The 19,658-nt window shown below is 49.7% G+C and overlaps 25 non-coding genes across 25 annotated transcripts; all 25 read right to left on the bottom strand.

Moving 5' to 3' along the window:
* Positions 1-1,093: 1,093 nt before the first annotated feature.
* Trnas-uga lies at positions 1,094-1,175 on the bottom strand. The gene has a single exon. It is a non-coding gene; the product is annotated as a tRNA-Ser (tRNA).
* Positions 1,176-1,877: 702 nt separating this feature from the next.
* On the bottom strand, positions 1,878-1,959 carry Trnas-cga. The gene has a single exon. It is a non-coding gene; the product is annotated as a tRNA-Ser (tRNA).
* Positions 1,960-2,097: 138 nt separating this feature from the next.
* Positions 2,098-2,170, bottom strand: Trnak-uuu. Its single transcript has one exon. It is a non-coding gene; the product is annotated as a tRNA-Lys (tRNA).
* A 1,182-nt stretch (positions 2,171-3,352) lies between these two features.
* Positions 3,353-3,434, bottom strand: Trnas-uga. The gene has a single exon. It is a non-coding gene; the product is annotated as a tRNA-Ser (tRNA).
* A 702-nt stretch (positions 3,435-4,136) lies between these two features.
* Positions 4,137-4,218, bottom strand: Trnas-cga. Its single transcript has one exon. It is a non-coding gene; the product is annotated as a tRNA-Ser (tRNA).
* Positions 4,219-4,356: 138 nt separating this feature from the next.
* Trnak-uuu lies at positions 4,357-4,429 on the bottom strand. Its single transcript has one exon. It is a non-coding gene; the product is annotated as a tRNA-Lys (tRNA).
* A 1,182-nt stretch (positions 4,430-5,611) lies between these two features.
* Positions 5,612-5,693, bottom strand: Trnas-uga. Its single transcript has one exon. It is a non-coding gene; the product is annotated as a tRNA-Ser (tRNA).
* A 702-nt stretch (positions 5,694-6,395) lies between these two features.
* On the bottom strand, positions 6,396-6,477 carry Trnas-cga. Its single transcript has one exon. It is a non-coding gene; the product is annotated as a tRNA-Ser (tRNA).
* Positions 6,478-6,615: 138 nt separating this feature from the next.
* Trnak-uuu lies at positions 6,616-6,688 on the bottom strand. The gene has a single exon. It is a non-coding gene; the product is annotated as a tRNA-Lys (tRNA).
* A 1,182-nt stretch (positions 6,689-7,870) lies between these two features.
* Trnas-uga lies at positions 7,871-7,952 on the bottom strand. Its single transcript has one exon. It is a non-coding gene; the product is annotated as a tRNA-Ser (tRNA).
* Positions 7,953-8,654: 702 nt separating this feature from the next.
* Trnas-cga lies at positions 8,655-8,736 on the bottom strand. Its single transcript has one exon. It is a non-coding gene; the product is annotated as a tRNA-Ser (tRNA).
* A 138-nt stretch (positions 8,737-8,874) lies between these two features.
* Trnak-uuu lies at positions 8,875-8,947 on the bottom strand. The gene has a single exon. It is a non-coding gene; the product is annotated as a tRNA-Lys (tRNA).
* A 1,182-nt stretch (positions 8,948-10,129) lies between these two features.
* On the bottom strand, positions 10,130-10,211 carry Trnas-uga. Its single transcript has one exon. It is a non-coding gene; the product is annotated as a tRNA-Ser (tRNA).
* A 702-nt stretch (positions 10,212-10,913) lies between these two features.
* Positions 10,914-10,995, bottom strand: Trnas-cga. Its single transcript has one exon. It is a non-coding gene; the product is annotated as a tRNA-Ser (tRNA).
* Positions 10,996-11,133: 138 nt separating this feature from the next.
* Positions 11,134-11,206, bottom strand: Trnak-uuu. Its single transcript has one exon. It is a non-coding gene; the product is annotated as a tRNA-Lys (tRNA).
* A 1,182-nt stretch (positions 11,207-12,388) lies between these two features.
* Trnas-uga lies at positions 12,389-12,470 on the bottom strand. The gene has a single exon. It is a non-coding gene; the product is annotated as a tRNA-Ser (tRNA).
* A 702-nt stretch (positions 12,471-13,172) lies between these two features.
* Positions 13,173-13,254, bottom strand: Trnas-cga. Its single transcript has one exon. It is a non-coding gene; the product is annotated as a tRNA-Ser (tRNA).
* Positions 13,255-13,392: 138 nt separating this feature from the next.
* Positions 13,393-13,465, bottom strand: Trnak-uuu. Its single transcript has one exon. It is a non-coding gene; the product is annotated as a tRNA-Lys (tRNA).
* A 1,182-nt stretch (positions 13,466-14,647) lies between these two features.
* On the bottom strand, positions 14,648-14,729 carry Trnas-uga. Its single transcript has one exon. It is a non-coding gene; the product is annotated as a tRNA-Ser (tRNA).
* Positions 14,730-15,431: 702 nt separating this feature from the next.
* On the bottom strand, positions 15,432-15,513 carry Trnas-cga. The gene has a single exon. It is a non-coding gene; the product is annotated as a tRNA-Ser (tRNA).
* A 138-nt stretch (positions 15,514-15,651) lies between these two features.
* On the bottom strand, positions 15,652-15,724 carry Trnak-uuu. Its single transcript has one exon. It is a non-coding gene; the product is annotated as a tRNA-Lys (tRNA).
* A 1,182-nt stretch (positions 15,725-16,906) lies between these two features.
* On the bottom strand, positions 16,907-16,988 carry Trnas-uga. The gene has a single exon. It is a non-coding gene; the product is annotated as a tRNA-Ser (tRNA).
* A 702-nt stretch (positions 16,989-17,690) lies between these two features.
* On the bottom strand, positions 17,691-17,772 carry Trnas-cga. Its single transcript has one exon. It is a non-coding gene; the product is annotated as a tRNA-Ser (tRNA).
* Positions 17,773-17,910: 138 nt separating this feature from the next.
* Positions 17,911-17,983, bottom strand: Trnak-uuu. The gene has a single exon. It is a non-coding gene; the product is annotated as a tRNA-Lys (tRNA).
* Positions 17,984-19,165: 1,182 nt separating this feature from the next.
* Trnas-uga lies at positions 19,166-19,247 on the bottom strand. Its single transcript has one exon. It is a non-coding gene; the product is annotated as a tRNA-Ser (tRNA).
* Positions 19,248-19,658: the final 411 nt, after the last annotated feature.

Below are 19,658 nucleotides of genomic sequence, written 5' to 3'. Positions count from 1 at the left end.
CTAATAAAACGTCGCCTACATGCTGTCTACAAACTTATCCCGCTAAGCTCGTAACACACTCTCGAAGACTGCTGGCACACGATGCAACAACAAATTGCACTAGTTGTTACGCCTCATACGTCGGAGCAGAGAATTTACGTGTTTTGTCGACACTCACTGGGCAATTGGAAAATTCACAAGCATTTCGAATGCAATGTTTCCCACGCTTTCGCTCATTTCACGGTTCCGTTGAAGACGTTCTTCACCACCTGACACAGAAAAAGGAATGCAGTCGGTAGGATATTTTTAATTCTTTTGCTTCTAGGGGAGTTAGTTGTCTAGTGAGTTCCTCTTATGGCATGCACTAGACAACCAGAACAGCTACAGGAGAGAGTCATTTTTGTTGTCAGCGGTAGTTGCATTATCACAAACGCAGAGTAATTCCATTGGCGTCGCATCAAAACGAATACCTGCCGAAACCCGGGATCGAACCAGGGACCTTTAGATCTTCAGTCTATTTCGGCTGACGTTGAAGGTTGCCATTTGCATGTGTTCGTTAACCTCTGCCTCGTTGCCAATTTCACAGTCACCTTCGTCTGATAAGACACAGGGGCGCTGAAAGGCGAGCAGCCGATGCAGTGAAGTTCCACACACATTTCTTCTTCTTCCGTCATCGTAACAAGCAAACATGTCGACTCGATTCGTGTAATATTGACTTCGCTGACGCTAGAAAACCCGTGCTATATCGATGCCAGGGGCAACTCGTGTGCGGAGAACGAGACACAAGAAGGAGTGAGTCTCTCCACCGTATGAGAGGCAGTATCTAGCAGATACACACGGTAAAACATACGACTTGCGTTAGCTCATAAATTGCTACACGTCATCGTCTGCAAGCTAAAATGGACACATCTGCACTGCCCAGTGAGGCGACACTTGTACTAACACCAGGTGGACGGCTGTGAGACGCGGAGATGAGCTGCGGCTTCTGGGCGCGACTGTAACGCTGCGCCCTGGATCAAATAGCACTGCACATTGCTGGTGACCCACGTGTTTAGTAGTGACGCAACTGCTAGGATGCAGCTGAACGTCCGCCTTTTGAGAGCGAGAAAATTTTCGCAGTCGGCAGGACTCGAACCTACGCTCCCAGAGGGAATCTGATTTCAAGTCAGACGCCTTAACCACTCGGCCACGACTGCCAGTGGCGGAAGCGACTCCCGACAACTGAAACCGCCATCTTTAGAAGCAATCTGATGGCAGAAAACGGCGTGGCCTCACTCTTTTCTGTAGGGTTTCCATTAGCCGTTACGAAAGTGTATTAATTTTCGCCCAGACAGGGACTTGAACCCAGGACCCTTTGGTTGAAAACCTAGCGCTCTACCGACTCAGCTATGCGGGCCCACGCACGAGCATTATCGTACAGCTGCGCGGTGCGCGAGTGATTCGTATGTCGTAATTACTGGCTTATGGCTCCAATGGCGACTTCACCGACTTCCCACTGACGCACCGCTGACGCTAGTTTTCTGTCGTCTTAAAACGATCGACATACCTCCAAGCAGCTGCGAGATCTTAAGAAAAGAAACGCTGCACCACTGCTTTGGCCGCACTCGAGTGATGGAAATTGCGATTCTTAAAAAGAAAATGAAATGTTCGCTCTGTCCATCACTTTCGAGCACATCTGTGAACTCACGATCTCAGCGACGGCTTTCTGCAGTCCCAGCGTCAGTGTCAGTGTGAGGTGAACCGATAGCCACAGTAAGCAGCGGTCGTCGCGAAAACTCAGTATTCTTAAAACGGAAATTTTCGTCTTGTTGAGAATGGCGTCACTGGTTTGCACCCGCATTCGCCCACGCATGTCACATGTGTGCGAAAATGTTTGCTCCTCTGTACGCAAAATCGCACGCAGCCGGTAGGATTCGAACCTACGCTCCCAGAGGGAATCTGATTTCGAGTCAGACGCCTTAACCACTCGGCCACGACTGCCGTTAGCGCGGTGTTCTCCCGACACATGCAACTGCTACCGTTTAAAGCACTGTGGTGTCAGTAAACGGCGTAACTGCATTATTTTCCGTAGCGTTTCCACCGCTACCAGACGAATCGCTACCAAAGTGTTAAAATTTCCGCCTCGACGGGGACTTGAACCCTGGACCCTTAGGTTAAAAGCCTAATGCTCTACCAACTGAGCTATCCGGGCTCGGACGAGGCTGCAAAACCTCCCACAATGCACAACTATACATTGACTCATGTCCTTTACTGTTGTGCAATCGCTGTATGGGGCCGTTACTAATAAAACGTCGCCTACATGCTGTCTACAAACTTATCCCGCTAAGCTCGTAACACACTCTCGAAGACTGCTGGCACACGATGCAACAACAAATTGCACTAGTTGTTACGCCTCATACGTCGGAGCAGAGAATTTACGTGTTTTGTCGACACTCACTGGGCAATTGGAAAATTCACAAGCATTTCGAATGCAATGTTTCCCACGCTTTCGCTCATTTCACGGTTCCGTTGAAGACGTTCTTCACCACCTGACACAGAAAAAGGAATGCAGTCGGTAGGATATTTTTAATTCTTTTGCTTCTAGGGGAGTTAGTTGTCTAGTGAGTTCCTCTTATGGCATGCACTAGACAACCAGAACAGCTACAGGAGAGAGTCATTTTTGTTGTCAGCGGTAGTTGCATTATCACAAACGCAGAGTAATTCCATTGGCGTCGCATCAAAACGAATACCTGCCGAAACCCGGGATCGAACCAGGGACCTTTAGATCTTCAGTCTATTTCGGCTGACGTTGAAGGTTGCCATTTGCATGTGTTCGTTAACCTCTGCCTCGTTGCCAATTTCACAGTCACCTTCGTCTGATAAGACACAGGGGCGCTGAAAGGCGAGCAGCCGATGCAGTGAAGTTCCACACACATTTCTTCTTCTTCCGTCATCGTAACAAGCAAACATGTCGACTCGATTCGTGTAATATTGACTTCGCTGACGCTAGAAAACCCGTGCTATATCGATGCCAGGGGCAACTCGTGTGCGGAGAACGAGACACAAGAAGGAGTGAGTCTCTCCACCGTATGAGAGGCAGTATCTAGCAGATACACACGGTAAAACATACGACTTGCGTTAGCTCATAAATTGCTACACGTCATCGTCTGCAAGCTAAAATGGACACATCTGCACTGCCCAGTGAGGCGACACTTGTACTAACACCAGGTGGACGGCTGTGAGACGCGGAGATGAGCTGCGGCTTCTGGGCGCGACTGTAACGCTGCGCCCTGGATCAAATAGCACTGCACATTGCTGGTGACCCACGTGTTTAGTAGTGACGCAACTGCTAGGATGCAGCTGAACGTCCGCCTTTTGAGAGCGAGAAAATTTTCGCAGTCGGCAGGACTCGAACCTACGCTCCCAGAGGGAATCTGATTTCAAGTCAGACGCCTTAACCACTCGGCCACGACTGCCAGTGGCGGAAGCGACTCCCGACAACTGAAACCGCCATCTTTAGAAGCAATCTGATGGCAGAAAACGGCGTGGCCTCACTCTTTTCTGTAGGGTTTCCATTAGCCGTTACGAAAGTGTATTAATTTTCGCCCAGACAGGGACTTGAACCCAGGACCCTTTGGTTGAAAACCTAGCGCTCTACCGACTCAGCTATGCGGGCCCACGCACGAGCATTATCGTACAGCTGCGCGGTGCGCGAGTGATTCGTATGTCGTAATTACTGGCTTATGGCTCCAATGGCGACTTCACCGACTTCCCACTGACGCACCGCTGACGCTAGTTTTCTGTCGTCTTAAAACGATCGACATACCTCCAAGCAGCTGCGAGATCTTAAGAAAAGAAACGCTGCACCACTGCTTTGGCCGCACTCGAGTGATGGAAATTGCGATTCTTAAAAAGAAAATGAAATGTTCGCTCTGTCCATCACTTTCGAGCACATCTGTGAACTCACGATCTCAGCGACGGCTTTCTGCAGTCCCAGCGTCAGTGTCAGTGTGAGGTGAACCGATAGCCACAGTAAGCAGCGGTCGTCGCGAAAACTCAGTATTCTTAAAACGGAAATTTTCGTCTTGTTGAGAATGGCGTCACTGGTTTGCACCCGCATGCGCCCACGCATGTCACATGTGTGCGAAAATGTTTGCTCCTCTGTACGCAAAATCGCACGCAGCCGGTAGGATTCGAACCTACGCTCCCAGAGGGAATCTGATTTCGAGTCAGACGCCTTAACCACTCGGCCACGACTGCCGTTAGCGCGGTGTTCTCCCGACACATGCAACTGCTACCGTTTAAAGCACTGTGGTGTCAGTAAACGGCGTAACTGCATTATTTTCCGTAGCGTTTCCACCGCTACCAGACGAATCGCTACCAAAGTGTTAAAATTTCCGCCTCGACGGGGACTTGAACCCTGGACCCTTAGGTTAAAAGCCTAATGCTCTACCAACTGAGCTATCCGGGCTCGGACGAGGCTGCAAAACCTCCCACAATGCACAACTATACATTGACTCATGTCCTTTACTGTTGTGCAATCGCTGTATGGGGCCGTTACTAATAAAACGTCGCCTACATGCTGTCTACAAACTTATCCCGCTAAGCTCGTAACACACTCTCGAAGACTGCTGGCACACGATGCAACAACAAATTGCACTAGTTGTTACGCCTCATACGTCGGAGCAGAGAATTTACGTGTTTTGTCGACACTCACTGGGCAATTGGAAAATTCACAAGCATTTCGAATGCAATGTTTCCCACGCTTTCGCTCATTTCACGGTTCCGTTGAAGACGTTCTTCACCACCTGACACAGAAAAAGGAATGCAGTCGGTAGGATATTTTTAATTCTTTTGCTTCTAGGGGAGTTAGTTGTCTAGTGAGTTCCTCTTATGGCATGCACTAGACAACCAGAACAGCTACAGGAGAGAGTCATTTTTGTTGTCAGCGGTAGTTGCATTATCACAAACGCAGAGTAATTCCATTGGCGTCGCATCAAAACGAATACCTGCCGAAACCCGGGATCGAACCAGGGACCTTTAGATCTTCAGTCTATTTCGGCTGACGTTGAAGGTTGCCATTTGCATGTGTTCGTTAACCTCTGCCTCGTTGCCAATTTCACAGTCACCTTCGTCTGATAAGACACAGGGGCGCTGAAAGGCGAGCAGCCGATGCAGTGAAGTTCCACACACATTTCTTCTTCTTCCGTCATCGTAACAAGCAAACATGTCGACTCGATTCGTGTAATATTGACTTCGCTGACGCTAGAAAACCCGTGCTATATCGATGCCAGGGGCAACTCGTGTGCGGAGAACGAGACACAAGAAGGAGTGAGTCTCTCCACCGTATGAGAGGCAGTATCTAGCAGATACACACGGTAAAACATACGACTTGCGTTAGCTCATAAATTGCTACACGTCATCGTCTGCAAGCTAAAATGGACACATCTGCACTGCCCAGTGAGGCGACACTTGTACTAACACCAGGTGGACGGCTGTGAGACGCGGAGATGAGCTGCGGCTTCTGGGCGCGACTGTAACGCTGCGCCCTGGATCAAATAGCACTGCACATTGCTGGTGACCCACGTGTTTAGTAGTGACGCAACTGCTAGGATGCAGCTGAACGTCCGCCTTTTGAGAGCGAGAAAATTTTCGCAGTCGGCAGGACTCGAACCTACGCTCCCAGAGGGAATCTGATTTCAAGTCAGACGCCTTAACCACTCGGCCACGACTGCCAGTGGCGGAAGCGACTCCCGACAACTGAAACCGCCATCTTTAGAAGCAATCTGATGGCAGAAAACGGCGTGGCCTCACTCTTTTCTGTAGGGTTTCCATTAGCCGTTACGAAAGTGTATTAATTTTCGCCCAGACAGGGACTTGAACCCAGGACCCTTTGGTTGAAAACCTAGCGCTCTACCGACTCAGCTATGCGGGCCCACGCACGAGCATTATCGTACAGCTGCGCGGTGCGCGAGTGATTCGTATGTCGTAATTACTGGCTTATGGCTCCAATGGCGACTTCACCGACTTCCCACTGACGCACCGCTGACGCTAGTTTTCTGTCGTCTTAAAACGATCGACATACCTCCAAGCAGCTGCGAGATCTTAAGAAAAGAAACGCTGCACCACTGCTTTGGCCGCACTCGAGTGATGGAAATTGCGATTCTTAAAAAGAAAATGAAATGTTCGCTCTGTCCATCACTTTCGAGCACATCTGTGAACTCACGATCTCAGCGACGGCTTTCTGCAGTCCCAGCGTCAGTGTCAGTGTGAGGTGAACCGATAGCCACAGTAAGCAGCGGTCGTCGCGAAAACTCAGTATTCTTAAAACGGAAATTTTCGTCTTGTTGAGAATGGCGTCACTGGTTTGCACCCGCATGCGCCCACGCATGTCACATGTGTGCGAAAATGTTTGCTCCTCTGTACGCAAAATCGCACGCAGCCGGTAGGATTCGAACCTACGCTCCCAGAGGGAATCTGATTTCGAGTCAGACGCCTTAACCACTCGGCCACGACTGCCGTTAGCGCGGTGTTCTCCCGACACATGCAACTGCTACCGTTTAAAGCACTGTGGTGTCAGTAAACGGCGTAACTGCATTATTTTCCGTAGCGTTTCCACCGCTACCAGACGAATCGCTACCAAAGTGTTAAAATTTCCGCCTCGACGGGGACTTGAACCCTGGACCCTTAGGTTAAAAGCCTAATGCTCTACCAACTGAGCTATCCGGGCTCGGACGAGGCTGCAAAACCTCCCACAATGCACAACTATACATTGACTCATGTCCTTTACTGTTGTGCAATCGCTGTATGGGGCCGTTACTAATAAAACGTCGCCTACATGCTGTCTACAAACTTATCCCGCTAAGCTCGTAACACACTCTCGAAGACTGCTGGCACACGATGCAACAACAAATTGCACTAGTTGTTACGCCTCATACGTCGGAGCAGAGAATTTACGTGTTTTGTCGACACTCACTGGGCAATTGGAAAATTCACAAGCATTTCGAATGCAATGTTTCCCACGCTTTCGCTCATTTCACGGTTCCGTTGAAGACGTTCTTCACCACCTGACACAGAAAAAGGAATGCAGTCGGTAGGATATTTTTAATTCTTTTGCTTCTAGGGGAGTTAGTTGTCTAGTGAGTTCCTCTTATGGCATGCACTAGACAACCAGAACAGCTACAGGAGAGAGTCATTTTTGTTGTCAGCGGTAGTTGCATTATCACAAACGCAGAGTAATTCCATTGGCGTCGCATCAAAACGAATACCTGCCGAAACCCGGGATCGAACCAGGGACCTTTAGATCTTCAGTCTATTTCGGCTGACGTTGAAGGTTGCCATTTGCATGTGTTCGTTAACCTCTGCCTCGTTGCCAATTTCACAGTCACCTTCGTCTGATAAGACACAGGGGCGCTGAAAGGCGAGCAGCCGATGCAGTGAAGTTCCACACACATTTCTTCTTCTTCCGTCATCGTAACAAGCAAACATGTCGACTCGATTCGTGTAATATTGACTTCGCTGACGCTAGAAAACCCGTGCTATATCGATGCCAGGGGCAACTCGTGTGCGGAGAACGAGACACAAGAAGGAGTGAGTCTCTCCACCGTATGAGAGGCAGTATCTAGCAGATACACACGGTAAAACATACGACTTGCGTTAGCTCATAAATTGCTACACGTCATCGTCTGCAAGCTAAAATGGACACATCTGCACTGCCCAGTGAGGCGACACTTGTACTAACACCAGGTGGACGGCTGTGAGACGCGGAGATGAGCTGCGGCTTCTGGGCGCGACTGTAACGCTGCGCCCTGGATCAAATAGCACTGCACATTGCTGGTGACCCACGTGTTTAGTAGTGACGCAACTGCTAGGATGCAGCTGAACGTCCGCCTTTTGAGAGCGAGAAAATTTTCGCAGTCGGCAGGACTCGAACCTACGCTCCCAGAGGGAATCTGATTTCAAGTCAGACGCCTTAACCACTCGGCCACGACTGCCAGTGGCGGAAGCGACTCCCGACAACTGAAACCGCCATCTTTAGAAGCAATCTGATGGCAGAAAACGGCGTGGCCTCACTCTTTTCTGTAGGGTTTCCATTAGCCGTTACGAAAGTGTATTAATTTTCGCCCAGACAGGGACTTGAACCCAGGACCCTTTGGTTGAAAACCTAGCGCTCTACCGACTCAGCTATGCGGGCCCACGCACGAGCATTATCGTACAGCTGCGCGGTGCGCGAGTGATTCGTATGTCGTAATTACTGGCTTATGGCTCCAATGGCGACTTCACCGACTTCCCACTGACGCACCGCTGACGCTAGTTTTCTGTCGTCTTAAAACGATCGACATACCTCCAAGCAGCTGCGAGATCTTAAGAAAAGAAACGCTGCACCACTGCTTTGGCCGCACTCGAGTGATGGAAATTGCGATTCTTAAAAAGAAAATGAAATGTTCGCTCTGTCCATCACTTTCGAGCACATCTGTGAACTCACGATCTCAGCGACGGCTTTCTGCAGTCCCAGCGTCAGTGTCAGTGTGAGGTGAACCGATAGCCACAGTAAGCAGCGGTCGTCGCGAAAACTCAGTATTCTTAAAACGGAAATTTTCGTCTTGTTGAGAATGGCGTCACTGGTTTGCACCCGCATTCGCCCACGCATGTCACATGTGTGCGAAAATGTTTGCTCCTCTGTACGCAAAATCGCACGCAGCCGGTAGGATTCGAACCTACGCTCCCAGAGGGAATCTGATTTCGAGTCAGACGCCTTAACCACTCGGCCACGACTGCCGTTAGCGCGGTGTTCTCCCGACACATGCAACTGCTACCGTTTAAAGCACTGTGGTGTCAGTAAACGGCGTAACTGCATTATTTTCCGTAGCGTTTCCACCGCTACCAGACGAATCGCTACCAAAGTGTTAAAATTTCCGCCTCGACGGGGACTTGAACCCTGGACCCTTAGGTTAAAAGCCTAATGCTCTACCAACTGAGCTATCCGGGCTCGGACGAGGCTGCAAAACCTCCCACAATGCACAACTATACATTGACTCATGTCCTTTACTGTTGTGCAATCGCTGTATGGGGCCGTTACTAATAAAACGTCGCCTACATGCTGTCTACAAACTTATCCCGCTAAGCTCGTAACACACTCTCGAAGACTGCTGGCACACGATGCAACAACAAATTGCACTAGTTGTTACGCCTCATACGTCGGAGCAGAGAATTTACGTGTTTTGTCGACACTCACTGGGCAATTGGAAAATTCACAAGCATTTCGAATGCAATGTTTCCCACGCTTTCGCTCATTTCACGGTTCCGTTGAAGACGTTCTTCACCACCTGACACAGAAAAAGGAATGCAGTCGGTAGGATATTTTTAATTCTTTTGCTTCTAGGGGAGTTAGTTGTCTAGTGAGTTCCTCTTATGGCATGCACTAGACAACCAGAACAGCTACAGGAGAGAGTCATTTTTGTTGTCAGCGGTAGTTGCATTATCACAAACGCAGAGTAATTCCATTGGCGTCGCATCAAAACGAATACCTGCCGAAACCCGGGATCGAACCAGGGACCTTTAGATCTTCAGTCTATTTCGGCTGACGTTGAAGGTTGCCATTTGCATGTGTTCGTTAACCTCTGCCTCGTTGCCAATTTCACAGTCACCTTCGTCTGATAAGACACAGGGGCGCTGAAAGGCGAGCAGCCGATGCAGTGAAGTTCCACACACATTTCTTCTTCTTCCGTCATCGTAACAAGCAAACATGTCGACTCGATTCGTGTAATATTGACTTCGCTGACGCTAGAAAACCCGTGCTATATCGATGCCAGGGGCAACTCGTGTGCGGAGAACGAGACACAAGAAGGAGTGAGTCTCTCCACCGTATGAGAGGCAGTATCTAGCAGATACACACGGTAAAACATACGACTTGCGTTAGCTCATAAATTGCTACACGTCATCGTCTGCAAGCTAAAATGGACACATCTGCACTGCCCAGTGAGGCGACACTTGTACTAACACCAGGTGGACGGCTGTGAGACGCGGAGATGAGCTGCGGCTTCTGGGCGCGACTGTAACGCTGCGCCCTGGATCAAATAGCACTGCACATTGCTGGTGACCCACGTGTTTAGTAGTGACGCAACTGCTAGGATGCAGCTGAACGTCCGCCTTTTGAGAGCGAGAAAATTTTCGCAGTCGGCAGGACTCGAACCTACGCTCCCAGAGGGAATCTGATTTCAAGTCAGACGCCTTAACCACTCGGCCACGACTGCCAGTGGCGGAAGCGACTCCCGACAACTGAAACCGCCATCTTTAGAAGCAATCTGATGGCAGAAAACGGCGTGGCCTCACTCTTTTCTGTAGGGTTTCCATTAGCCGTTACGAAAGTGTATTAATTTTCGCCCAGACAGGGACTTGAACCCAGGACCCTTTGGTTGAAAACCTAGCGCTCTACCGACTCAGCTATGCGGGCCCACGCACGAGCATTATCGTACAGCTGCGCGGTGCGCGAGTGATTCGTATGTCGTAATTACTGGCTTATGGCTCCAATGGCGACTTCACCGACTTCCCACTGACGCACCGCTGACGCTAGTTTTCTGTCGTCTTAAAACGATCGACATACCTCCAAGCAGCTGCGAGATCTTAAGAAAAGAAACGCTGCACCACTGCTTTGGCCGCACTCGAGTGATGGAAATTGCGATTCTTAAAAAGAAAATGAAATGTTCGCTCTGTCCATCACTTTCGAGCACATCTGTGAACTCACGATCTCAGCGACGGCTTTCTGCAGTCCCAGCGTCAGTGTCAGTGTGAGGTGAACCGATAGCCACAGTAAGCAGCGGTCGTCGCGAAAACTCAGTATTCTTAAAACGGAAATTTTCGTCTTGTTGAGAATGGCGTCACTGGTTTGCACCCGCATTCGCCCACGCATGTCACATGTGTGCGAAAATGTTTGCTCCTCTGTACGCAAAATCGCACGCAGCCGGTAGGATTCGAACCTACGCTCCCAGAGGGAATCTGATTTCGAGTCAGACGCCTTAACCACTCGGCCACGACTGCCGTTAGCGCGGTGTTCTCCCGACACATGCAACTGCTACCGTTTAAAGCACTGTGGTGTCAGTAAACGGCGTAACTGCATTATTTTCCGTAGCGTTTCCACCGCTACCAGACGAATCGCTACCAAAGTGTTAAAATTTCCGCCTCGACGGGGACTTGAACCCTGGACCCTTAGGTTAAAAGCCTAATGCTCTACCAACTGAGCTATCCGGGCTCGGACGAGGCTGCAAAACCTCCCACAATGCACAACTATACATTGACTCATGTCCTTTACTGTTGTGCAATCGCTGTATGGGGCCGTTACTAATAAAACGTCGCCTACATGCTGTCTACAAACTTATCCCGCTAAGCTCGTAACACACTCTCGAAGACTGCTGGCACACGATGCAACAACAAATTGCACTAGTTGTTACGCCTCATACGTCGGAGCAGAGAATTTACGTGTTTTGTCGACACTCACTGGGCAATTGGAAAATTCACAAGCATTTCGAATGCAATGTTTCCCACGCTTTCGCTCATTTCACGGTTCCGTTGAAGACGTTCTTCACCACCTGACACAGAAAAAGGAATGCAGTCGGTAGGATATTTTTAATTCTTTTGCTTCTAGGGGAGTTAGTTGTCTAGTGAGTTCCTCTTATGGCATGCACTAGACAACCAGAACAGCTACAGGAGAGAGTCATTTTTGTTGTCAGCGGTAGTTGCATTATCACAAACGCAGAGTAATTCCATTGGCGTCGCATCAAAACGAATACCTGCCGAAACCCGGGATCGAACCAGGGACCTTTAGATCTTCAGTCTATTTCGGCTGACGTTGAAGGTTGCCATTTGCATGTGTTCGTTAACCTCTGCCTCGTTGCCAATTTCACAGTCACCTTCGTCTGATAAGACACAGGGGCGCTGAAAGGCGAGCAGCCGATGCAGTGAAGTTCCACACACATTTCTTCTTCTTCCGTCATCGTAACAAGCAAACATGTCGACTCGATTCGTGTAATATTGACTTCGCTGACGCTAGAAAACCCGTGCTATATCGATGCCAGGGGCAACTCGTGTGCGGAGAACGAGACACAAGAAGGAGTGAGTCTCTCCACCGTATGAGAGGCAGTATCTAGCAGATACACACGGTAAAACATACGACTTGCGTTAGCTCATAAATTGCTACACGTCATCGTCTGCAAGCTAAAATGGACACATCTGCACTGCCCAGTGAGGCGACACTTGTACTAACACCAGGTGGACGGCTGTGAGACGCGGAGATGAGCTGCGGCTTCTGGGCGCGACTGTAACGCTGCGCCCTGGATCAAATAGCACTGCACATTGCTGGTGACCCACGTGTTTAGTAGTGACGCAACTGCTAGGATGCAGCTGAACGTCCGCCTTTTGAGAGCGAGAAAATTTTCGCAGTCGGCAGGACTCGAACCTACGCTCCCAGAGGGAATCTGATTTCAAGTCAGACGCCTTAACCACTCGGCCACGACTGCCAGTGGCGGAAGCGACTCCCGACAACTGAAACCGCCATCTTTAGAAGCAATCTGATGGCAGAAAACGGCGTGGCCTCACTCTTTTCTGTAGGGTTTCCATTAGCCGTTACGAAAGTGTATTAATTTTCGCCCAGACAGGGACTTGAACCCAGGACCCTTTGGTTGAAAACCTAGCGCTCTACCGACTCAGCTATGCGGGCCCACGCACGAGCATTATCGTACAGCTGCGCGGTGCGCGAGTGATTCGTATGTCGTAATTACTGGCTTATGGCTCCAATGGCGACTTCACCGACTTCCCACTGACGCACCGCTGACGCTAGTTTTCTGTCGTCTTAAAACGATCGACATACCTCCAAGCAGCTGCGAGATCTTAAGAAAAGAAACGCTGCACCACTGCTTTGGCCGCACTCGAGTGATGGAAATTGCGATTCTTAAAAAGAAAATGAAATGTTCGCTCTGTCCATCACTTTCGAGCACATCTGTGAACTCACGATCTCAGCGACGGCTTTCTGCAGTCCCAGCGTCAGTGTCAGTGTGAGGTGAACCGATAGCCACAGTAAGCAGCGGTCGTCGCGAAAACTCAGTATTCTTAAAACGGAAATTTTCGTCTTGTTGAGAATGGCGTCACTGGTTTGCACCCGCATTCGCCCACGCATGTCACATGTGTGCGAAAATGTTTGCTCCTCTGTACGCAAAATCGCACGCAGCCGGTAGGATTCGAACCTACGCTCCCAGAGGGAATCTGATTTCGAGTCAGACGCCTTAACCACTCGGCCACGACTGCCGTTAGCGCGGTGTTCTCCCGACACATGCAACTGCTACCGTTTAAAGCACTGTGGTGTCAGTAAACGGCGTAACTGCATTATTTTCCGTAGCGTTTCCACCGCTACCAGACGAATCGCTACCAAAGTGTTAAAATTTCCGCCTCGACGGGGACTTGAACCCTGGACCCTTAGGTTAAAAGCCTAATGCTCTACCAACTGAGCTATCCGGGCTCGGACGAGGCTGCAAAACCTCCCACAATGCACAACTATACATTGACTCATGTCCTTTACTGTTGTGCAATCGCTGTATGGGGCCGTTACTAATAAAACGTCGCCTACATGCTGTCTACAAACTTATCCCGCTAAGCTCGTAACACACTCTCGAAGACTGCTGGCACACGATGCAACAACAAATTGCACTAGTTGTTACGCCTCATACGTCGGAGCAGAGAATTTACGTGTTTTGTCGACACTCACTGGGCAATTGGAAAATTCACAAGCATTTCGAATGCAATGTTTCCCACGCTTTCGCTCATTTCACGGTTCCGTTGAAGACGTTCTTCACCACCTGACACAGAAAAAGGAATGCAGTCGGTAGGATATTTTTAATTCTTTTGCTTCTAGGGGAGTTAGTTGTCTAGTGAGTTCCTCTTATGGCATGCACTAGACAACCAGAACAGCTACAGGAGAGAGTCATTTTTGTTGTCAGCGGTAGTTGCATTATCACAAACGCAGAGTAATTCCATTGGCGTCGCATCAAAACGAATACCTGCCGAAACCCGGGATCGAACCAGGGACCTTTAGATCTTCAGTCTATTTCGGCTGACGTTGAAGGTTGCCATTTGCATGTGTTCGTTAACCTCTGCCTCGTTGCCAATTTCACAGTCACCTTCGTCTGATAAGACACAGGGGCGCTGAAAGGCGAGCAGCCGATGCAGTGAAGTTCCACACACATTTCTTCTTCTTCCGTCATCGTAACAAGCAAACATGTCGACTCGATTCGTGTAATATTGACTTCGCTGACGCTAGAAAACCCGTGCTATATCGATGCCAGGGGCAACTCGTGTGCGGAGAACGAGACACAAGAAGGAGTGAGTCTCTCCACCGTATGAGAGGCAGTATCTAGCAGATACACACGGTAAAACATACGACTTGCGTTAGCTCATAAATTGCTACACGTCATCGTCTGCAAGCTAAAATGGACACATCTGCACTGCCCAGTGAGGCGACACTTGTACTAACACCAGGTGGACGGCTGTGAGACGCGGAGATGAGCTGCGGCTTCTGGGCGCGACTGTAACGCTGCGCCCTGGATCAAATAGCACTGCACATTGCTGGTGACCCACGTGTTTAGTAGTGACGCAACTGCTAGGATGCAGCTGAACGTCCGCCTTTTGAGAGCGAGAAAATTTTCGCAGTCGGCAGGACTCGAACCTACGCTCCCAGAGGGAATCTGATTTCAAGTCAGACGCCTTAACCACTCGGCCACGACTGCCAGTGGCGGAAGCGACTCCCGACAACTGAAACCGCCATCTTTAGAAGCAATCTGATGGCAGAAAACGGCGTGGCCTCACTCTTTTCTGTAGGGTTTCCTTTAGCCGTTACGAAAGTGTATTAATTTTCGCCCAGACAGGGACTTGAACCCAGGACCCTTTGGTTGAAAACCTAGCGCTCTACCGACTCAGCTATGCGGGCCCACGCACGAGCATTATCGTACAGCTGCGCGGTGCGCGAGTGATTCGTATGTCGTAATTACTGGCTTATGGCTCCAATGGCGACTTCACCGACTTCCCACTGACGCACCGCTGACGCTAGTTTTCTGTCGTCTTAAAACGATCGACATACCTCCAAGCAGCTGCGAGATCTTAAGAAAAGAAACGCTGCACCACTGCTTTGGCCGCACTCGAGTGATGGAAATTGCGATTCTTAAAAAGAAAATGAAATGTTCGCTCTGTCCATCACTTTCGAGCACATCTGTGAACTCACGATCTCAGCGACGGCTTTCTGCAGTCCCAGCGTCAGTGTCAGTGTGAGGTGAACCGATAGCCACAGTAAGCAGCGGTCGTCGCGAAAACTCAGTATTCTTAAAACGGAAATTTTCGTCTTGTTGAGAATGGCGTCACTGGTTTGCACCCGCATTCGCCCACGCATGTCACATGTGTGCGAAAATGTTTGCTCCTCTGTACGCAAAATCGCACGCAGCCGGTAGGATTCGAACCTACGCTCCCAGAGGGAATCTGATTTCGAGTCAGACGCCTTAACCACTCGGCCACGACTGCCGTTAGCGCGGTGTTCTCCCGACACATGCAACTGCTACCGTTTAAAGCACTGTGGTGTCAGTAAACGGCGTAACTGCATTATTTTCCGTAGCGTTTCCACCGCTACCAGACGAATCGCTACCAAAGTGTTAAAATTTCCGCCTCGACGGGGACTTGAACCCTGGACCCTTAGGTTAAAAGCCTAATGCTCTACCAACTGAGCTATCCGGGCTCGGACGAGGCTGCAAAACCTCCCACAATGCACAACTATACATTGACTCATGTCCTTTACTGTTGTGCAATCGCTGTATGGGGCCGTTACTAATAAAACGTCGCCTACATGCTGTCTACAAACTTATCCCGCTAAGCTCGTAACACACTCTCGAAGACTGCTGGCACACGATGCAACAACAAATTGCACTAGTTGTTACGCCTCATACGTCGGAGCAGAGAATTTACGTGTTTTGTCGACACTCACTGGGCAATTGGAAAATTCACAAGCATTTCGAATGCAATGTTTCCCACGCTTTCGCTCATTTCACGGTTCCGTTGAAGACGTTCTTCACCACCTGACACAGAAAAAGGAATGCAGTCGGTAGGATATTTTTAATTCTTTTGCTTCTAGGGGAGTTAGTTGTCTAGTGAGTTCCTCTTATGGCATGCACTAGACAACCAGAACAGCTACAGGAGAGAGTCATTTTTGTTGTCAGCGGTAGTTGCATTATCACAAACGCAGAGTAATTCCATTGGCGTCGCATCAAAACGAATACCTGCCGAAACCCGGGATCGAACCAGGGACCTTTAGATCTTCAGTCTATTTCGGCTGACGTTGAAGGTTGCCATTTGCATGTGTTCGTTAACCTCTGCCTCGTTGCCAATTTCACAGTCACCTTCGTCTGATAAGACACAGGGGCGCTGAAAGGCGAGCAGCCGATGCAGTGAAGTTCCACACACATTTCTTCTTCTTCCGTCATCGTAACAAGCAAACATGTCGACTCGATTCGTGTAATATTGACTTCGCTGACGCTAGAAAACCCGTGCTATATCGATGCCAGGGGCAACTCGTGTGCGGAGAACGAGACACAAGAAGGAGTGAGTCTCTCCACCGTATGAGAGGCAGTATCTAGCAGATACACACGGTAAAACATACGACTTGCGTTAGCTCATAAATTGCTACACGTCATCGTCTGCAAGCTAAAATGGACACATCTGCACTGCCCAGTGAGGCGACACTTGTACTAACACCAGGTGGACGGCTGTGAGACGCGGAGATGAGCTGCGGCTTCTGGGCGCGACTGTAACGCTGCGCCCTGGATCAAATAGCACTGCACATTGCTGGTGACCCACGTGTTTAGTAGTGACGCAACTGCTAGGATGCAGCTGAACGTCCGCCTTTTGAGAGCGAGAAAATTTTCGCAGTCGGCAGGACTCGAACCTACGCTCCCAGAGGGAATCTGATTTCAAGTCAGACGCCTTAACCACTCGGCCACGACTGCCGGTGGCGGAAGCGACTCCCGACAACTGAAACCGCCATCTTTAGAAGCAATCTGATGGCAGAAAACGGCGTGGCCTCACTCTTTTCTGTAGGGTTTCCATTAGCCGTTACGAAAGTGTATTAATTTTCGCCCAGACAGGGACTTGAACCCAGGACCCTTTGGTTGAAAACCTAGCGCTCTACCGACTCAGCTATGCGGGCCCACGCACGAGCATTATCGTACAGCTGCGCGGTGCGCGAGTGATTCGTATGTCGTAATTACTGGCTTATGGCTCCAATGGCGACTTCACCGACTTCCCACTGACGCACCGCTGACGCTAGTTTTCTGTCGTCTTAAAACGATCGACATACCTCCAAGCAGCTGCGAGATCTTAAGAAAAGAAACGCTGCACCACTGCTTTGGCCGCACTCGAGTGATGGAAATTGCGATTCTTAAAAAGAAAATGAAATGTTCGCTCTGTCCATCACTTTCGAGCACATCTGTGAACTCACGATCTCAGCGACGGCTTTCTGCAGTCCCAGCGTCAGTGTCAGTGTGAGGTGAACCGATAGCCACAGTAAGCAGCGGTCGTCGCGAAAACTCAGTATTCTTAAAACGGAAATTTTCGTCTTGTTGAGAATGGCGTCACTGGTTTGCACCCGCATTCGCCCACGCATGTCACATGTGTGCGAAAATGTTTGCTCCTCTGTACGCAAAATCGCACGCAGCCGGTAGGATTCGAACCTACGCTCCCAGAGGGAATCTGATTTCGAGTCAGACGCCTTAACCACTCGGCCACGACTGCCGTTAGCGCGGTGTTCTCCCGACACATGCAACTGCTACCGTTTAAAGCACTGTGGTGTCAGTAAACGGCGTAACTGCATTATTTTCCGTAGCGTTTCCACCGCTACCAGACGAATCGCTACCAAAGTGTTAAAATTTCCGCCTCGACGGGGACTTGAACCCTGGACCCTTAGGTTAAAAGCCTAATGCTCTACCAACTGAGCTATCCGGGCTCGGACGAGGCTGCAAAACCTCCCACAATGCACAACTATACATTGACTCATGTCCTTTACTGTTGTGCAATCGCTGTATGGGGCCGTTACTAATAAAACGTCGCCTACATGCTGTCTACAAACTTATCCCGCTAAGCTCGTAACACACTCTCGAAGACTGCTGGCACACGATGCAACAACAAATTGCACTAGTTGTTACGCCTCATACGTCGGAGCAGAGAATTTACGTGTTTTGTCGACACTCACTGGGCAATTGGAAAATTCACAAGCATTTCGAATGCAATGTTTCCCACGCTTTCGCTCATTTCACGGTTCCGTTGAAGACGTTCTTCACCACCTGACACAGAAAAAGGAATGCAGTCGGTAGGATATTTTTAATTCTTTTGCTTCTAGGGGAGTTAGTTGTCTAGTGAGTTCCTCTTATGGCATGCACTAGACAACCAGAACAGCTACAGGAGAGAGTCATTTTTGTTGTCAGCGGTAGTTGCATTATCACAAACGCAGAGTAATTCCATTGGCGTCGCATCAAAACGAATACCTGCCGAAACCCGGGATCGAACCAGGGACCTTTAGATCTTCAGTCTATTTCGGCTGACGTTGAAGGTTGCCATTTGCATGTGTTCGTTAACCTCTGCCTCGTTGCCAATTTCACAGTCACCTTCGTCTGATAAGACACAGGGGCGCTGAAAGGCGAGCAGCCGATGCAGTGAAGTTCCACACACATTTCTTCTTCTTCCGTCATCGTAACAAGCAAACATGTCGACTCGATTCGTGTAATATTGACTTCGCTGACGCTAGAAAACCCGTGCTATATCGATGCCAGGGGCAACTCGTGTGCGGAGAACGAGACACAAGAAGGAGTGAGTCTCTCCACCGTATGAGAGGCAGTATCTAGCAGATACACACGGTAAAACATACGACTTGCGTTAGCTCATAAATTGCTACACGTCATCGTCTGCAAGCTAAAATGGACACATCTGCACTGCCCAGTGAGGCGACACTTGTACTAACACCAGGTGGACGGCTGTGAGACGCGGAGATGAGCTGCGGCTTCTGGGCGCGACTGTAACGCTGCGCCCTGGATCAAATAGCACTGCACATTGCTGGTGACCCACGTGTTTAGTAGTGACGCAACTGCTAGGATGCAGCTGAACGTCCGCCTTTTGAGAGCGAGAAAATTTTCGCAGTCGGCAGGACTCGAACCTACGCTCCCAGAGGGAATCTGATTTCAAGTCAGACGCCTTAACCACTCGGCCACGACTGCCGGTGGCGGAAGCGACTCCCGACAACTGAAACCGCCATCTTTAGAAGCAATCTGATGGCAGAAAACGGCGTGGCCTCACTCTTTTCTGTAGGGTTTCCATTAGCCGTTACGAAAGTGTATTAATTTTCGCCCAGACAGGGACTTGAACCCAGGACCCTTTGGTTGAAAACCTAGCGCTCTACCGACTCAGCTATGCGGGCCCACGCACGAGCATTATCGTACAGCTGCGCGGTGCGCGAGTGATTCGTATGTCGTAATTACTGGCTTATGGCTCCAATGGCGACTTCACCGACTTCCCACTGACGCACCGCTGACGCTAGTTTTCTGTCGTCTTAAAACGATCGACATACCTCCAAGCAGCTGCGAGATCTTAAGAAAAGAAACGCTGCACCACTGCTTTGGCCGCACTCG

This window comes from Schistocerca americana, unplaced genomic scaffold, assembly GCF_021461395.2.
Source record: "Schistocerca americana isolate TAMUIC-IGC-003095 unplaced genomic scaffold, iqSchAmer2.1 HiC_scaffold_178, whole genome shotgun sequence".
NCBI lineage: Eukaryota > Metazoa > Arthropoda > Insecta > Orthoptera > Acrididae > Schistocerca > Schistocerca americana.
This window is presented reverse-complemented; position numbering and strand designations above follow the sequence as displayed.